General features: G+C 39.0%; 1 pseudogene; it reads right to left on the reverse strand.

Moving 5' to 3' along the window:
• Window positions 1–2,134: 2,134 nt before the first annotated feature.
• Window positions 2,135–3,208, reverse strand: LOC109376800 (alpha-N-acetylgalactosaminide alpha-2,6-sialyltransferase 2 pseudogene; annotated as a pseudogene).
• Between the last annotated feature and the right edge of the window lie 13,470 nt (window positions 3,209–16,678).

The following is a 16,678-nucleotide window of genomic DNA, read 5'->3' on the forward strand; positions in this document are numbered from 1 at the left end:
GCTAAGTGTGTTGGTCAGTAATGTAATGGAAATGTAGGGGGGGGGCAGTGTTCTTGGTATCTGCCTGTCTGAGGTCAATAGGTTTACAATTAGCATTCGATGTAGCACCTCTTAGTGAAAGGGTGTGAAAAAAAGTTACTGCCTTTGAACAATGCACTTAGATTTAGCCCATGGGGTTGCCCAGTCTGCTTTTGTCCTGATTTAGCATCACCTTAGGGGAGGCAGGAAGAAAATCCTATCCCATCCCAGTCTTCCTCATGTAAAAATGAGAATGTTTTTTTTTTCATCTCAGATGTTCAAATGCCAACTTGAAAAGCATAAGAACAATCTCACCAACTAGAGTTTCAGGAAATTTGAACTTCTTTGAACAAAGCAATCTCCTGTGGCTAATTATCTTAGCGCTTTCTGTTTACACACAGCTTCACCTTTGGTGCTCCACTCACATTCTACTTTTGACGAATATGTAACAAAGGGACAGAATAATCAGCTGGCTTTTCAAGATCAGGAAAATAGATCAAGGGGTTAGATACACAACTTTCTTATTTCCAAGAACTGAGCTTCTACTGCTAGGCTGGATCTGCCCTGGATACTCTGTTTACATTCACAGGCTATTGTAATGCCTCGCTTGTACATAACATCCTTTACTACATTGTCACAATTGTTGTTTATCAGGTTTCTCTGTGAATTTATGCTAATAGCAGCTTAATAGACATTGCTCGCTTGATTTTAGTTACTGAGTTCAGTCATTCCTAGTATTAAGTGTGTGCTGATGAAATCTGTCTTCCAGAACTGCAGAACGGAAGGCCAGATGCTGGTCCTTGGTGAACTGTCCAAGGCAAATGCTCCCTTGGAAAGTCTCTTGTCAGCTAAACACCTGGTGTAGCAGAATAAACTGTCTGAAGCTACTAGTTACCAAGACATTAAATCACAAGGCTTGGTTCAGTGGGCTGTACGGTGATAACATGTTGGATGAGACTTCCTTAAGACAGTCTGGGAAACAACCAAGTCCCAATAGAAGCCCAGAAAGTACAGCTTTAATCTGTCTAAAACCATAAAACTGATTGTCAGCTACCTCAGTTAAAATTAATTAAAATCATGATATGACTGAGGGTTAATTACCCATTAATGCTATGCTTTTTTGTACAAAGATGCTAATAAGTCTGTAACAGAATTTTCTACAGTGATAGGTAGTCTTTAGTATTATTGACAACCCACCAAACACTCAGAAACCTCACCTGATACTTGAAATCTAAGAGTGATCTTCAAACCTCATCCTGTATTCTATATGCTATCTCTACATCCCCAAAGCAAAAAAAAAAAGAAAAAAGGAAAAAAAATGATTATTTGTCACTTATATAATCATTTAAATTCAAATTATATTGCCTTTTCTGCTTCCTTTTGTGCTCCCACTTTATCAGTCAAGAAAGCTCTGCTCCCCATGGGGCAGAGAATAAGTTATCCTTGAATTGCTAAAGAGTTGTTTTGGGGCCGGCCAAATGGCTCAGTTGGTTAAAAGCTTGCTCAAGAGTGCGAGCTCTGAAAACTGCGGTTTGAGTACCGGCCGGAGCTGAGCTGCCAACAGGTGGCAGGATGGCTCAGCTAAAAAACAAAAATAGTTGCTTTGAAGTATTCTCTGAAATCTTGACATAGCTGGTGGGGCTATTTGGGGTTAGGCATTGTGCATTTGCCTATATTGCTGCTTGATTTTGGTTAAGTGATAGGTTGGAATGGCTGAACTGACATTCCTAAAGTATCACAGTACCAAATGCTGGCTTCACGTGCCCCCCTCTGAGGTATACCTGCCTGTGCTAGCTAAGGGCACATCTTATCTTCTCGGAAGTGTTATCCTTCATTTTAGAACAAACCCGCCAAAGGAGTCTAGTTTTCCTTGGCTAAGGTTGGAATGTCTATGTAAGACCCAGGGGGTAGTTCTCTGGGATGAGTCAGACTCAAGATCTAGTGTCTCACATTTGGTGAGAGTTGTGAACACATCTTCCAAATGCCCCATTGAGAAGAAGGGGAGGGGAGAGGGGAGATGGAACGCTTCTTATAGATTAAAAAGAAGAGTTTGGCCACTTAAAGGATGAGAGCCAAGGTTTTGCAAAGAGAAGCAAAAGGCCCAGGCACGTCGGGATCAGTGCTGGTAGAGCTGAATGATGCCAGCTTTGTGCAAGTCCTTCCACAGAACGGCCTCAAGATGCAGATCATGATTTACATAAAATTTCAGTGGCTCCTTTCTTCGCTCAAAATAGTGGTTAGAAAATTTCCAGTAGTTTCTTGTGATGAATCCATAGGCACTAACCTGGTCACAGGTATGCAAAGCTGTCAGCAGGATAAGGGCTCCAGTACTAGGCATGTATATGTCTTTAGCATCTGTGTTAATAATGCTCGAATTCAAAAACCTCTCTGTCAGGTAGAGGATGAAGTTTGGATGTAGTAGCTTGAATTTACCTGCATGGGCAGCTGGTCCGAAATAGGCCTGGGGTAGGTCCCCTTTGTCCTGACCCTCGGGGACAGGCACACCCAGAATGGCTGATCGCAGCATCACATAGTCGCGGATGTTTGAAGGGATGAAGATATAGCGCACGTCTTGCCCTTGTGGGGTGGAGGTGAAGCCCAGGTCCCTGTAGTTGATGAGGGAATTCTTCATCGTGTTCACAGTAAAGCCGTAGAAGGAGGTCTTGGTGCCCACGTCATCCTCAAAGCCTTTGATCACAGCACCATTGAGTCTGAAGACATAGTCGTGGGCATCGATGCGGCGGCCCTGGCCGGAGCCTTTCAAGATGCCTCCGTTGGCCACCACGGCACACCGAACGCAAGGCCAAGGCTGCCGCCGCTCCTGCGACTCCGCGAACAGCTCCGCGCTCTCCGAGCCATTCAGAAGGCTCAGGGTGGAGGTGATGGCTTCGCGGGGGACGCCGTGCCAGCCGTAGGGGGCTCGGAGCTGGCTCAGGTGGTCCCAGAGCTCCGGGGTGAGGAGGCCGTCCCACAGCAGCACCGGGACGGACAGGTTGAAGAGCCGCCGGAAACGTGCGCGCCGCTGCAGGGCCTGGGCCAGGGGGCGCGGGCAGGCATCCTGCCTCAGAGGCCCCGAGGTCCAAGCTCCGTACTCCGGCCAAGCTCCTGAGTACCAGCATAAAAGGAGCCCCGCGCAGGTGGCCGCGAGCAGGAGCGGCAGCCAGAAGCCCAGGCGGCGCCTGCGGCCCATCCTGCTGACCCGAGCCGCACAGAAGCCCCCCTGTGCCACTGGCCGCTGCGCACCGCCTGCGCGCCTCCCCGTCACAATCACGTGTTTGCTTACCTTAGTCAGTCCACAAGATCTTGTAGAATTTTTCCTCATTTGACAGCGGAGAAAACAGAACCTCAGAGACAGTAATGCTTGCCCACTGTGTCAGTCTCTCTTTCCATCGCCCCATAGCTCTCTCTAGGATCCATATTAATTTTTCTTCTCATATTCTACTTGAACCTTTTGTACTGAAGGTACAGAATAACGCATTTACTGGGAAAGTGATGCACATGATTATTCTATAATAATAATGGTAATAATAATAATAATAATAATAATAATAATAAATTTCTCAAGCCTTACCTAAATGTTAAAATCTATGCAAAGACATTTGCAAATTCTGTTGTTTTTCTATTGTAGATTGACTTTGCTATTCCCCTTTGTTGTTTACAAAATGCAGATTTTAAAAAATAAGTGGAAATGTTTTAACTCCTTTGTATTTCTGATTAAATCTATTCCATATAATAAGGCAATTAATTTGTATCTTCTTTAGAAAATGTACAAATATAGAAAGAGGTAACATGCAGCAGTTTTCCACTTTAATAAATTATCCGGATTAACAATTCAAAAATATTTTTCATATCTTATCTGCCTTAAATAATACTCTAAATCATTTCTATGAGTCTTTGAAAGACTTAAAAATGAGGGATAATTCTAATTTACTTTTTCTACTGTTGAGTATATTGTTCACCTCAACTGTTGAGGAAATAAAAGAACAATAGATGAATATCTCCATCTAGAGCCTGTTTAGGAAAAATGTGATTGCTGAGAAGAGGTCATTCTGTATTCTGATGACAGGCTGCAATACAACAACTCATCAATGTGTCAGAAGGAAATATCAAGGATGTGACTACTCCGTTTGGGATGGACACTGTGTGACCAGGTTTATATCCCCCAGGATGCTGGTTTGGTTTCTATTCATGTGTTCTAAGGTGATTTGGCACAAAGTGATTCAGAGCTTTATAGCTCGAATGAACAAAATGGAGCTCTAATCCCTCTCTCTGTGCCTGCTACCATCCCTGCATAAACAGTAAATAAATAACTTGGAATCTGCGTGGTAAATTTCATCATAAAATCAAGCAAAGGGTGTAGAAAGAAAAGAAGTGACACTTAAGGAAGACTTGGCAGTTCAAGGAGAGTCTCCTGTTTACATTGATATAGGAATTAAAACACAAAAGGGTATTTTTATTTTTAATGATAATTTTATTTAATTTGTCTTTGTGTGCATTTTTCATTTTAGTTATAAATATTCACACACACCCTCATTCCATCTCCTTCTACATCTTACTCTGTCAATTATTTATTCTCTATTGCCCTTTTTAAATCTCCACTTTTCCCATTTCGAGTAGCCCCTTCCCCTTGCCTTATGATTCATTCTCAGGTCTTCTTTTACTTATTTGATTTGTCAGTCTTTTTTGACGTTGTTCACTACTCCCTCCTCCCAGAAACTCCCTCTTTCCTTGGTCCCCATGGCAGTCAACTGTAACAGGTACTATTAATGTTCTACCCATCGCTCTTCAGCACTTAATATTTCTATGCATGACAGCCAGACTTACAACCACCAGCACCAGGTACCCTTTTTGCCTGAGGGTTCTTTCTTACCACTGGCACCCACTGTTAATGCACATGTAATAGGCCGGCAGTGCCAGGGAGTTGATCACTCCTGAGAACCACCTCTAACAATGACTAACAGCAATTGCTATATAAATACTTCAGCCTCGGGCAAGACAATTTTGCAACACATGTCTTCACTGCGTCTCCAAGTTCCACAGTGAAGTTAAGCTTCAGTTACTCACAACTGTGATTTGCTCCATAAAGCAAACTTGATTCATTTTTGTTTCTCCCCTGTTTCACCTCTTCACTCATCTACTAATATTTCCTAAGATCATTCACCAAACAAACTCCCTTCACTCAAACCTTGTCTTGGAATTTGATTCTTACGGAATCCAAATGAAGAAAAAATTTTAATTCTGTAATTACTTCTCTGAATTTTTCTTTTCAGGAATTTTTTTTTCCTTTTCCTCTCACCAAAATTCTTTTAACAAGTGGGGATTCTCAAGGTTCCATTCTTTGGTAGAGCTCACCCACATTCCTGTTTTTGTTTATCATCTATAGGTTGACTCTGAAATCAATTTCTCTAGCTCCAGTATAACTTTCAAAGACCTAACTTCACTAGAATGTGTCTGTCCCATACAAAATTGTGAACTCTTTGAAGACTGGCCTGTGTCTTTTGATTTTTTTTATTTCTGAACAGTAAAATAGTACCTGACAGACCATATATATTGAGGAAATGATATTTGAGTTGATTAGAAGATGAAAGCACAGAAGAAATGTCAATTTATTTTATGGAGGCAGGTAGTAAATCATTCCTTGCCTACCTAGTAACAAAAGAAATTTTACTTGGTCACTTTATACGAAAATATATTCAAATCTGTAAAGAAGAAAAAAATCTTTTTTTTGGAACATGATAGCCTAAATAGCCAGCTGACTGAGTGGACTTTTCACATTCCAACAGACTCTACTGGCAAGTTCAACTATTTGAGTATTAAGGGCTGAAAATCGGTATTTAATAACTGTAGCTTTTGTTCCCCTTTCAGTTAATTGGCTATTCAAAAACTATCTTGCTCAACTAAGTCCAATTTGTCTAGTTTTCAGGAGATCTGTTAACCACTAGGGACTATATTTCTTCTGTTTAAAATAAATGGGAGCACCAGCAGAGCCTTTCTTTTCCATTTAGAGAATGAAAGGCTGCCAGATAGAGTACCCAGATCCACTGCTGACATTTAAATAGCTATATGCTTAATGCCAATAAAGTAGTTCATGTATAAGAACCAAGGTTGTGAGCAATAAATTGGACACATATTTTGCTATGAATCCTTTAACAGATCATCCACTGAACTAGAATAGCAGAATGTTGGCATTAATTGCAATTTAAGTTGACTGCCTAGTCCATAGATGAAGAAGCTGGGGTCCAGAGATATAAAGCAACTTATTCTAAACCACAGCAGAAGTGGTAAGCTGAGAGCAAGACATCACCCTTATGGTTTATATCCAGACTTTCCGCACCACATTTGTATATTGCTTCAAAACTCTAATGTCAAAGAACTACTTAATGGCTTTGCAACCACTTGAATTTATGGAGCAAAATGTGTTAGGATTAGAAAAACAAAATTCAGACCTAGAAGACACTGATGATTATTAAGCACAACTCCTTTTCCTGACAAATATGTCTACTCTATAATATCGAAAAAGTGGGTTTCAATGATTTAGTTTCCACTCTGACATGCAAAGAGTTTGGAATCATCATTTTGATTTTTACAAGAAACAAAAGAAGCTGAACAAACTGAAAATTAACAACTCTTCTTCGATACATCAGAGAGCTGAAGTGACAGGGCAAACCACTCACCTGAAAACTGGAGAGACAGGTGAATACAGATAATCACAGCTTACCAAGAATAGAAGCGGCTGCTGGAGCCTGTTAGGAGCACTTAAAGGGTGTTTAAACAACTGCTGAAGATGAAACACTGACTACCTTGAGAGGCAAAAGGGGGCCCAGCAGTAAGTTTTACCTCCAAGAGCTTCCTTGACTTCTCACTGTGAAGATAAGAGAAAAATCCCTTCACGTTTCTGCCAGAGGAAGGGGAAAGTAACCATTTTTAAATAAACTCAGAATGCTTTGTGCTCCTTAACAACTTCCTGTCCTCAAGGGAAACTGTTTTACAACAGCCTAACCAACAGGGTCTTCCAGAGCCTAAATAACCTGGAGGAACTACGGCCCAACTCCAGACCCTCTAGTATTCCTGTCTCACCTAAGGGGAAAGGGGGAAGCTGAGAAGCACCAGTGGAAATCACATAAAGCTCAGAGACACAGGGTCACTAAAACACTGACACCTCATGATAGCATTATAGAATATTTCACCTCCTGTGTATCTTACCTCTATAATAGGTCTCCTGTTTAATGGAATTACAACTGAAAAAATGGTAAGGTTCAGATGCTGTTTAAGAAGGAGTCTCTAAGGAAACCCAGGACAACAGGGAAGACAACAACAAGGACACTAAAGGAAAGTTTAGCTTTTGACACCATAGCTACAGCAAACACAGCCTTACACCTAACCAGATAAGCATAAACTCTCACACTAAAGGCCTACTTGCCTCAATTCCTTTACCCAGTACATCATGGCTGACTTTCAACAAAAACTTACAAGACATGATAAGAAACAAAAATGCAATCTGAAGAGACAAAGAAAACATCAAAATGGGACTCAGATATGGCAGAGATTTTGGAATTATCAGACCAGGAATTTAAAATAGCTATAGGGCCAGCCAAGTGGCACATTGGTTAAGAGCTGGCTTGGAATGCCAGCTCTGGGCAGCAGGACCCCGGTTGGGATCCCATATGAGGGCCAGTGACACTGCCCTTTACAGCTAAGATGGTGAACAACAGCTCAACCTGGAGCTGGGCTGCTGTGAGTCGCCGGCGACGGCGTAGGCTGCAGCCCCTGCTGCAGTGGGCTGCCATAAGCTACTGTGTGTGGCCAGCAGCCAGCGTGAGTGGCCAGCAGCCTCCATGAGCGGCCGTCCAGAAGCCGGCGACTGATCTGCCTCGCCCGGGAAGAGCGCAATGATGGTGCCAACTTGGGCCAGTGAAGCAACGTCCTCCACAACTAGACTGAAGAACAAAACAACAGCAACTTGTCTGTTCCCCTTCCCCTGATTTCCCAGCGCTGTTCCCCTCTCCCAATTCCCCAATAAAATCTTTAAAAAATAATAATAAATAAAATAAAACAGCCATAATTAATATGCAAAATGGCTCTAGTGGAAGAAGTGCACGACATGCAAAAACAAATGGGTCATGGAAGCAGAAAGATGGAAACTCTAAGAAAGAGTAAAAAAGAAATGCTAGAAATCAAAAGCACTGTAACAGAAATGAAGAATGCCTTTGATAGGCTCATCAGTAGACTGAAAATGGCCAAGGAAAGAATCAGTGAGTTTGAATATATGTCACTAGAAACTTCCCAAACTAAATAGCAAAGAGAAAAAAGAATGATAAAAACGGAACAAAGCAGCCAACAACTGTGGGATAATTGGAATACCAGAAAGAGACAGCAGATCAGAAGAAATATTTGAAGTTATAATAGCTAAGAATTTTCCAAAAACAATGACAGATACCAAATCACAGGTCCAGAAAGCTCAGAGATCAAGCAGAATAAATGCCACAAAATCTATAACGAGGTAAATTCTATTCCAGCTACAGTAAAGAAAATCTTGAAGCAAGCTGAGGGATGGGGGAACATACCTAGAGAAGAACACAGATGAGAATTACAGTAGACTTTTTGTCAGAAACCATGCAAGCAAGAAGAGGGGGATGTGAAATATTTAAAGTATTGAAAGAAAGGGGAAAAAAAGAGAATCCTATAATTTTGTATCCAGTGAAATTATCCTTTAAAAGTGAAGGAAAAATAAGACTTTCTCAGATGAGAGAGAGAGACAGAGAGAGAGAGAGAGAGAGAATTTTTGCCAGTAGACTCGCCTTGCAGAAATGTTAAAAGAAGTTCTTCAGAGAGAAGAAAAATTACGTAGCTCAAAAACTCTGATCTACCTAAAGAAAGGAAAGACATTGGAGAAAGAATAAGTGAAGGTAAAATAAAAACTTTTATTCTTTCTTATTTTTAATTGATCTAAGAGATAACAGTTTGTTGAAAATAATAATAGCAACAATGTATAGGCTGGTTATAGCTTATAGATAAGTGAAATGGATACAGCAATATAATAAGGACCAGGAGAGAAGACCAGGGAATTCCCTCTTATGAGATACTTGCACTACCCATGAAGTGATATAATGTGACTTGAAAGTGACTTATATTAGTTGCAAATGTATATTGTGAATTCTACGGCAACTACTAAGATAATTTTTAAAAAGAAGTGTAACTGATATGCTAAGAGAAGAAAGAAAATTGAATCATATAAAATTCTTACTTAAAACAAAAAAAAAGAGCAAATGACAAAAAGGAAAACAGTGAACAAGGATAATGAATAGAAAATTATTACAAATACGGTAAATATTAATCCAATTATATGGATAACCATTTTAGCAGTGGATAATTAAAAGACAGAGTGGATTAAAAAAAACAAGACCCATCTATATGCAATTTACAAGAAACTCACTTTAAATCTAAACACACAGAGATTAGAAGTAAAGGAATAGATAAAAATAAACCATCCCAATACTCACCGAAAGAAGCTGAAGTCGATATATTAATTTCAGACAAAGAAGATTTCAGAGCTAGGAATATTACCAAGAATAAAGAGGGACATTCCATAGTGATAAAGGGGTCAACTCACCAAGAAGACTTAACAACACTTAATGTGCATGCACCTAACAACCAAGCATCAAGACACATGAGGCAAAAGCTGATAGAACTACAAGGAGAAATAGATGAATTCATTATCATAGTTGGAGACAGATCCAGCAGACAGAAAATCAGTAAAGATAAAGTTGAACTGATCAGAACTATCAATTACAGGTATAACACAGAGATATTGCAGGTTCGATTCCAGACCACTGCAATAAGGCAAATATCGCAATAAAGCAAGTCCCGTGAATTTTTTGGTTTCCCAATGCATATAAAAGTTATGTTTACACTTTAATGCCATCTATTAAGTGTGCAACGGCATTATGTCTAAAAAAATGTGCATACCTTAATTTTAAAATACTATATTCTTAAAAAATGCTAACCATCATCTGAGCCTGATGGAAAAATGGTGCTGATAGATTTGCTTAATTCACAGTTGCCACAGCCACAAGCACTCAATTTGTAAAAATTGCCATATCTGCAAGTGCAATAAAGCAAAGTGCAATAAAACAAGTTATGCCTGTAATTGGATCTAAATGGCATTTATAGAATATTTCATCCAACACATTCTTCTCAAGAATGGATGACTCACCAAGATAAACCACATTCTGGGCCATAAAACACAGCTCAACAAATTTAAAAGATTACAAATCATAAGACCACAATCAAATTAAACTAGAAAATAATAACAGAAAGATAGCTTGAAAAATCCTAAAATATTTAGAGATTAAACAACACAATTCTAAATATATGACACATACATGAAAGAAGAAATCTTGATAATTTTAAAATATTTCAAATTAAAGGAAAATGAAAATACAACTTATCAAAATTAGTAAGATGCAGTGAAAGCAGTACTTAGAGTGAAATTTATAACTTTGAATGTATTTATTAGAATAGAAGAAATATCTAAAATCAATTATCTAAGCTTCCTCTAAAGGAAACTAAAAAATAAATAAAAGCATAAATTATATCAAAGGTAAGCAGAAGAAAAAAAATAATAAAAATTAGAGCAGAAGTCAATGAAATTGAAAACACTACCTTAGGTATCCTTATAAGAGAGGAGAAAAGCAAGCTTTGAGAGACACACCAAGGAAACACACACAGGAGACAGCATGGAGCAAAGAGATGTATCCACAAGCCAAAGTGTGCCAACAGCCCCTAGGGGCTGGAAATGGCAAGGAACAGCCTCCAGAAGGACGTGTCCCTGTTGGACTTTGGGCCTCCAGAGCTGTGGGAGAATGAATACCTGCTGCTTTTAAACTACCAACTTTGTGGTAATTTGTTACAGGACCCACAGGAAACTAAAACAATATTCATCAACTAATTTCTTGGACAAAGTCTTCAAAGAAAATACTATGCAGTGAGCCAAATACCAGCTAATAGCATCAAGATACAGGAAATCATTTAAGCTGAATTGTCAGTCTAAATGAGAAATACTGGCCCTGTCAGGATATTCCAAAAATCCTAAGTACTTTTCTTATAATGAGTTTTTGTTTTGTTCTGTTTGTTTTTTCTTTTTATTACTGAGAGGCTATGACAAATGTGTGCACTTTAAAAGAAAAATTATACTGATTATACTAAATTGGCTCTGGGAAATTTTATCTATTTGTTGAAGTTAAACTGTACATACTGTTTATAATAAGCTTGAATATGAACAGAAGGAGGATGAATTCATGGTAGAGCTACACCAGTGAGGGTATTGTCAGCCAACTCAGATAAACTGACTTACCTAGTCCTTTGGAGCTCTGCATTAATATATGTGTACCTGATGCCTATACTACATACTCCCCTAACTGGACAGTCTTTGTCACAGAACAAAATCAGAGAATTCTGTTTCCCTTCCCTTTTCCATCATCAAAACTTCCATTCTCAGGATTTCCAAGTCTTATCATTCTATACTTATTGAAATTTTCTCACATTTCAAGGTCTGGCTCAATGTCACGGATATTCTGAAATTCACAGAATTTTCACTGCTTCTTAGTTCATGTTAATAAGATCTTTTTTTAGAAGGGAGTTCATCTTGTCTTGAAGTATATATATACATTTTTTTTTATTTTTTATTTTTTTTTTTGTAGAGGGCAGTGTCACCGGCCCTAATATGTGGGATCTGAACCAGGGCCCTCTGGCGTCTCAAGCCAGCTCCCAACCATCGCGCCACTCAGCCGTCCCTTGAAGTATATTTTTTAATGTTTATCTATTTATATTCCCCACCAGTCTCATGACTTTGAACCCGCATAAGGGGTGAGAGCCTATAGAATCACCTGGAAAGTCTTGCTTGCTTCTCATCCCTCTCCTTGAGATTTTGATTCAGTAGATGGTTGATGGGGATGAGCTCCCCAGGTAGCTCTGAAACTCTCTTCCTTTCCACTCCCTTACCTTCAATTTTATCTGCCTAGATCAAAATAGGCATTCAATAAACATGTATAGATTGAATTAACCCACATTGATAGACTTTGTACTGTACACTGATTTTTTGTAGTAACAGATGCCAAGGAAAGAAAATATGAGGCCTGTTACCTTAAAGAATTTAGATTTTAAGTTAGTTGTTCTTATATTTTTGAGGTTGTAGAGCCCATCGGAAATCATTTCAAAGCTATGAGTTCATATTTTTAGATAATCATATACTCACCATTTGCATATAAAAGCAGGGGGTTCATAGTGTTCTGAAAATCATCCTTAAACCCTCTAGGGTTCCAAGTTAGAAGCCCCAGAAAAATCATAATATAGAAGATAGCATTACATGGAGAATACAACAAATATCCATTTAATTAATTAATCCATTAACTAATGAATTTCTTAAGAATGCTACATAAACATATGCACTTATCTCCTGAGTTGCCTGCAGCCATCATTAGACCTTGAGTTGAAATCAAAAAGGATGCACATGTTTTACTATAACCAGTGCCTTGGCATCTCTGCTTGTGACAAATTAGAAGGAATATATTTATAAAAACAACACAAAAGGTAAAAGGAAAATGACACAAGAAAAAAGTCAGAGCTAAACCAATCTCATTTTTTTTTGAAAAAACATAACCAAACAAAGCCAGTTTATCACCTTGAAGACAAATCCTGTCATTCTCCTATCACTGCCCCAAGTTCTCAAGAAAAATAAAGATAACCATCAAGGCAAAATTATCTCATTTATTTAAAAGAGGTATTTTCCTCAGACAATATTAGACTTTCCTGGTTAGTTAGATAAGGCACCATAGAGCTATCAAGGAGCCTTTGGCCCCAAAAAGAATAAGCCTAAAAGTAAAATCAAAAGTCAGCTCTTTGACTTTGTTTGATATCCACCCCCCAAACCACACCCAATTTTCAATCTTGTGATTTACACTGAGCATCTCAATGCTGAAAATGATGCCAGGGTAAAAAATGGAGGAAAGAGGAGGTCTCACCTAAAGACCCGTACCTATAGGACCAAGTTACCCTTCATGCCTCCTTTCCTTGGAAGGGGCTATGGTTCTCATTGGCTCTCTAAGCCTTTCCTTTGAAGCTAAAAAGACCCTGACACCTTTAATATCCACCTGTGGGGAAGAAGAGAAGATGTCATAGAGAGGAACTCCAAAATGTTCTAAAGAACTCTCAACCCAAGGGCTCAGAACATAGACCCTTCCCTACATCACATGGCTGACTCCAGCACAGCCAATCTGTTCAGGAATGATCCTTGGACTCGTGCTCATGAGAGGGGATTAGTGAGGAACCTTGAACCTAATGATTACCAAGCATCTACCCAGTAAAATTCGCCCACAGAAGAGCTAGTACTGAAATCCAGATATTTGGATGACCAGCCCAGGACTATCTCTATCCCCTACCAACTTTAGTTTTAACCATTTATTATTACAAGAGATGAAGTTCAATATCACCATTCCAGGAAAAAACTTTATCTTCAGCTAGCTATTCCTTAGCACTACAACTCATTCCTTTGTATCCCACAGATCTTAATTTTTTATCTCTCAGTAACACTTACTTAACCTTGTATTCTTTCACCAATTAGAAGTAAACTTCTACAGGGCAACATTTATATTTGATTCATCTTAGAGCATCTAGGACAGTATTTTGCACATAGTAGGAACTGAGTAAAAGATTGTTGAATTGAGCCAGGCACACAAGACTGGAAAACCTCAACCAAATCAAAATATTTCCCAGTATTTCACAAACCCAGTGAATTGGTTTGACTAATTTATTTTCAAATGAGTAGTACAGCAATGCATTTATATATCTAAACCACACACAGGTTGAAAACCTGCTTTCCAAAGCAGTTAAAACATTACAGATTGTACGTTGCTCAAATATTAAATATTTGACATCCAGATTTTAGACTAATTTTTTCTGTTTCCCCTAAGGGCATTTGGTAAAATACATGTACTCTTAAGGTCAGTAGGAAAAGGGATATAAAAAACAAACATAAACAAAAACCAGCCTCTGATCCTGCAAAGAAATCTCAGCCAGAACACAGAGATTTTTCATTGTCTTTGGAAATCTCTTCACTTTTTAACACATGCATGCCCTTGGCAAAAAAAATAAAGGAGACAAAAGTACACAAAGTAAAATTGAGATGCCTCCCTCATTCTCCAGCACCATTTCCCAGAGGAAAACACACATACACCTGCACACTTGTAAACTTTTCTGGTTCTCTGTAGGAGTTATTCATACCTAACATACAAAAAACAGCCTGGGAGGTAATCCTGACATTTCTGCCCCAGCCTCAGTCAGACTCAAGATTTACTTGGAAATCCCTAATCTCCTTTTGGCCATATCTCACGAGTAACTCCAGTGTCAGCCATGGTTAGCCATTCAACACTAAACAAATAACTATTAAGGATATTATAAATTAATCACTGTGATGAGGAAAATTCTATCAGTCGTTGTACAAATATCCATTGAGTTCCCTCTATGTTCACTAAATGAAACTAGACTGTATATGTGTAAAAAATAAACAGAATAAATTAACTGAAGAAAGTTTCTGTTTCTGAAGGATCTGCTTCGCAGACACCGACTATGTGTGCCTGTTGGGAACCCCCTCAATTCCCACCATTTGTATAACCTCCCTGAACATGATTTCTTGCCAGCCTTGATAGCTGATACCTGTCAAATGCCTCTGCTCACCTGAACAATTCTTATAAAGCAACCTGAATGCCCAAACTACATGACTGATGCTCTTTCTTGTCAACGCAATGGTTTATTAAAACGATGCATGGCTAAGAAGGTTGTCAATTAAGGCAGTCTTCTGAGTCTACTCTTCCGGATCATGACCCCTACAAGCTGTCTTTCTATCTCAGGAGTAAGTCAGTCTCTCACAGATGTTTGCCCAGTCCCAAGTTTTCTACTTAGGAAGTATAAGGGGTTGGCATAAAGGAAGTGTGGCTTCCCTCCAGCTGGTCACAAGGGACAAAATGCCACAGTCACTGCAAATAGCCCATGTGATGTTCTCTTTGACAATTGATTTTATTCTTTGACTCAAGCATGTATCTGAGTGAGCTTGGTTTGCCCACTCACACCTTTCAGACAACTCCAGTCTTAACAGATATACAATAGAGCTTTAGCAATGACTGTAAATGATTCTTGTGTCTTTCTTTATGGCTATCTAAACAAGGCAATGTGATATACTTGCTGAGCTACTTAAACATTTCCTTACACTAAATACTACTACTCATTTGAAAACCACTTCAGTGCCCATTAAGGATGCCCTAGAAATCAGTGTTACTGATCTCACATGATAGCTGACCATGCTATGGAGTCACCAAGGCAAATCTGTTGAATGAAAGGAAAAATCAACATTCTCTGGAATCAGGCAAACTGAATTTTTTCTTTCTTTCTTTCTTTCTTTCTTTCTTTCTTTCTTTCTTTCTTTCTTTCTTTCTTTCTTTCTTCTTTCTTTCTTTCTATTTTTTTTTTACTTTTCCTCTGCCCAAATTTAAAATTTAAATGACTAGAAGTCAGAGAAAGCAAACACTTGTCACCAGATGCCATTCGCCACATTCCAAGAGCCCATCTGCTCCATTAAATACTCTGATCGGCTGCTTCATATAAATGCTCCAGGAATAGTTTTTATATTAATCTGCATTATCTTCAATTTGTTAAGTCAGTTTTCACAGGCAGCCCTCCTTGTGAATGTATCAGTAATTGATATGTCATAGTCACTTCCTTCACCTTACAGAACCAACATGTGGACTTTTTTCCACAGACAAAGACCAATCTATCCAATTCCAAATCTCATTAGAATGTGGCATCACCTTGGAGCCAGGGCAAAATGGAGGAAAGAAATATGCAGACATCTGTACATTTGCTGCAAGCCAGGCAGAACTGTTCTTCAGCAAGCTTTGCAGTCACTATCAACAAAATGAGGCGCCAAAAAGAAAGAACCTTCATTAGTTTCCCGATTATATAGAGTAGATGTGAGAATTCACTGCTGCCTTATCCAGCCACTATGAGATCTGTTTCCCCACTCTTTCTACACCCATTACACTTGAACCACACATACCATTTTCCAGGTCTGCTAACATACTAAGATCAAGATGTCCTGTGCCAAGGCTGCTGGTGGATGAGAGAAGACCGAGGCTTCTGGGGCCCTGGGGATTCCAACTGGTACTAAAACCTTCCTTGGTTGAGGGCCCTCCAGACATTACCAGTGTACTTTCTGATATTCCACCAATTTCAGTAATGCCCAGGCCTTTCTGCTTCCTCTCAGGCACATTAAAAAAAAAAAAAAACTTGAGAAAGCTATGCTGCTTAATAATAAGTTTCAATGCTTCCACTCCTATTGTAACATAAGATCTTTTTCATATGCAAAATCACTTTGCAAAATTGAGAGGAATGTCTTCTTTGAGGAGCTCTGAATTTTTCCTTCTGTTTTTCGGACCTTTGGTTCTATCTAATTAGATCATTTGGAACTATCACAGAGCCTTGTCTTTGACAGGTCACTCTCTGCTCTTTATCCACTGACAGAATAACCTTTACTTAGAAAGGAGAAAACGATGAACATCAGCATTAACATCAAGCTCCATAATTAAGTTGATGATAAAACCTCTCTTTGGAC

The sequence above is a fragment of the Hipposideros armiger genome, unplaced genomic scaffold (genome assembly GCF_001890085.2).
Source record: "Hipposideros armiger isolate ML-2016 unplaced genomic scaffold, ASM189008v1 scaffold_1197, whole genome shotgun sequence".
NCBI lineage: Eukaryota > Metazoa > Chordata > Mammalia > Chiroptera > Hipposideridae > Hipposideros > Hipposideros armiger.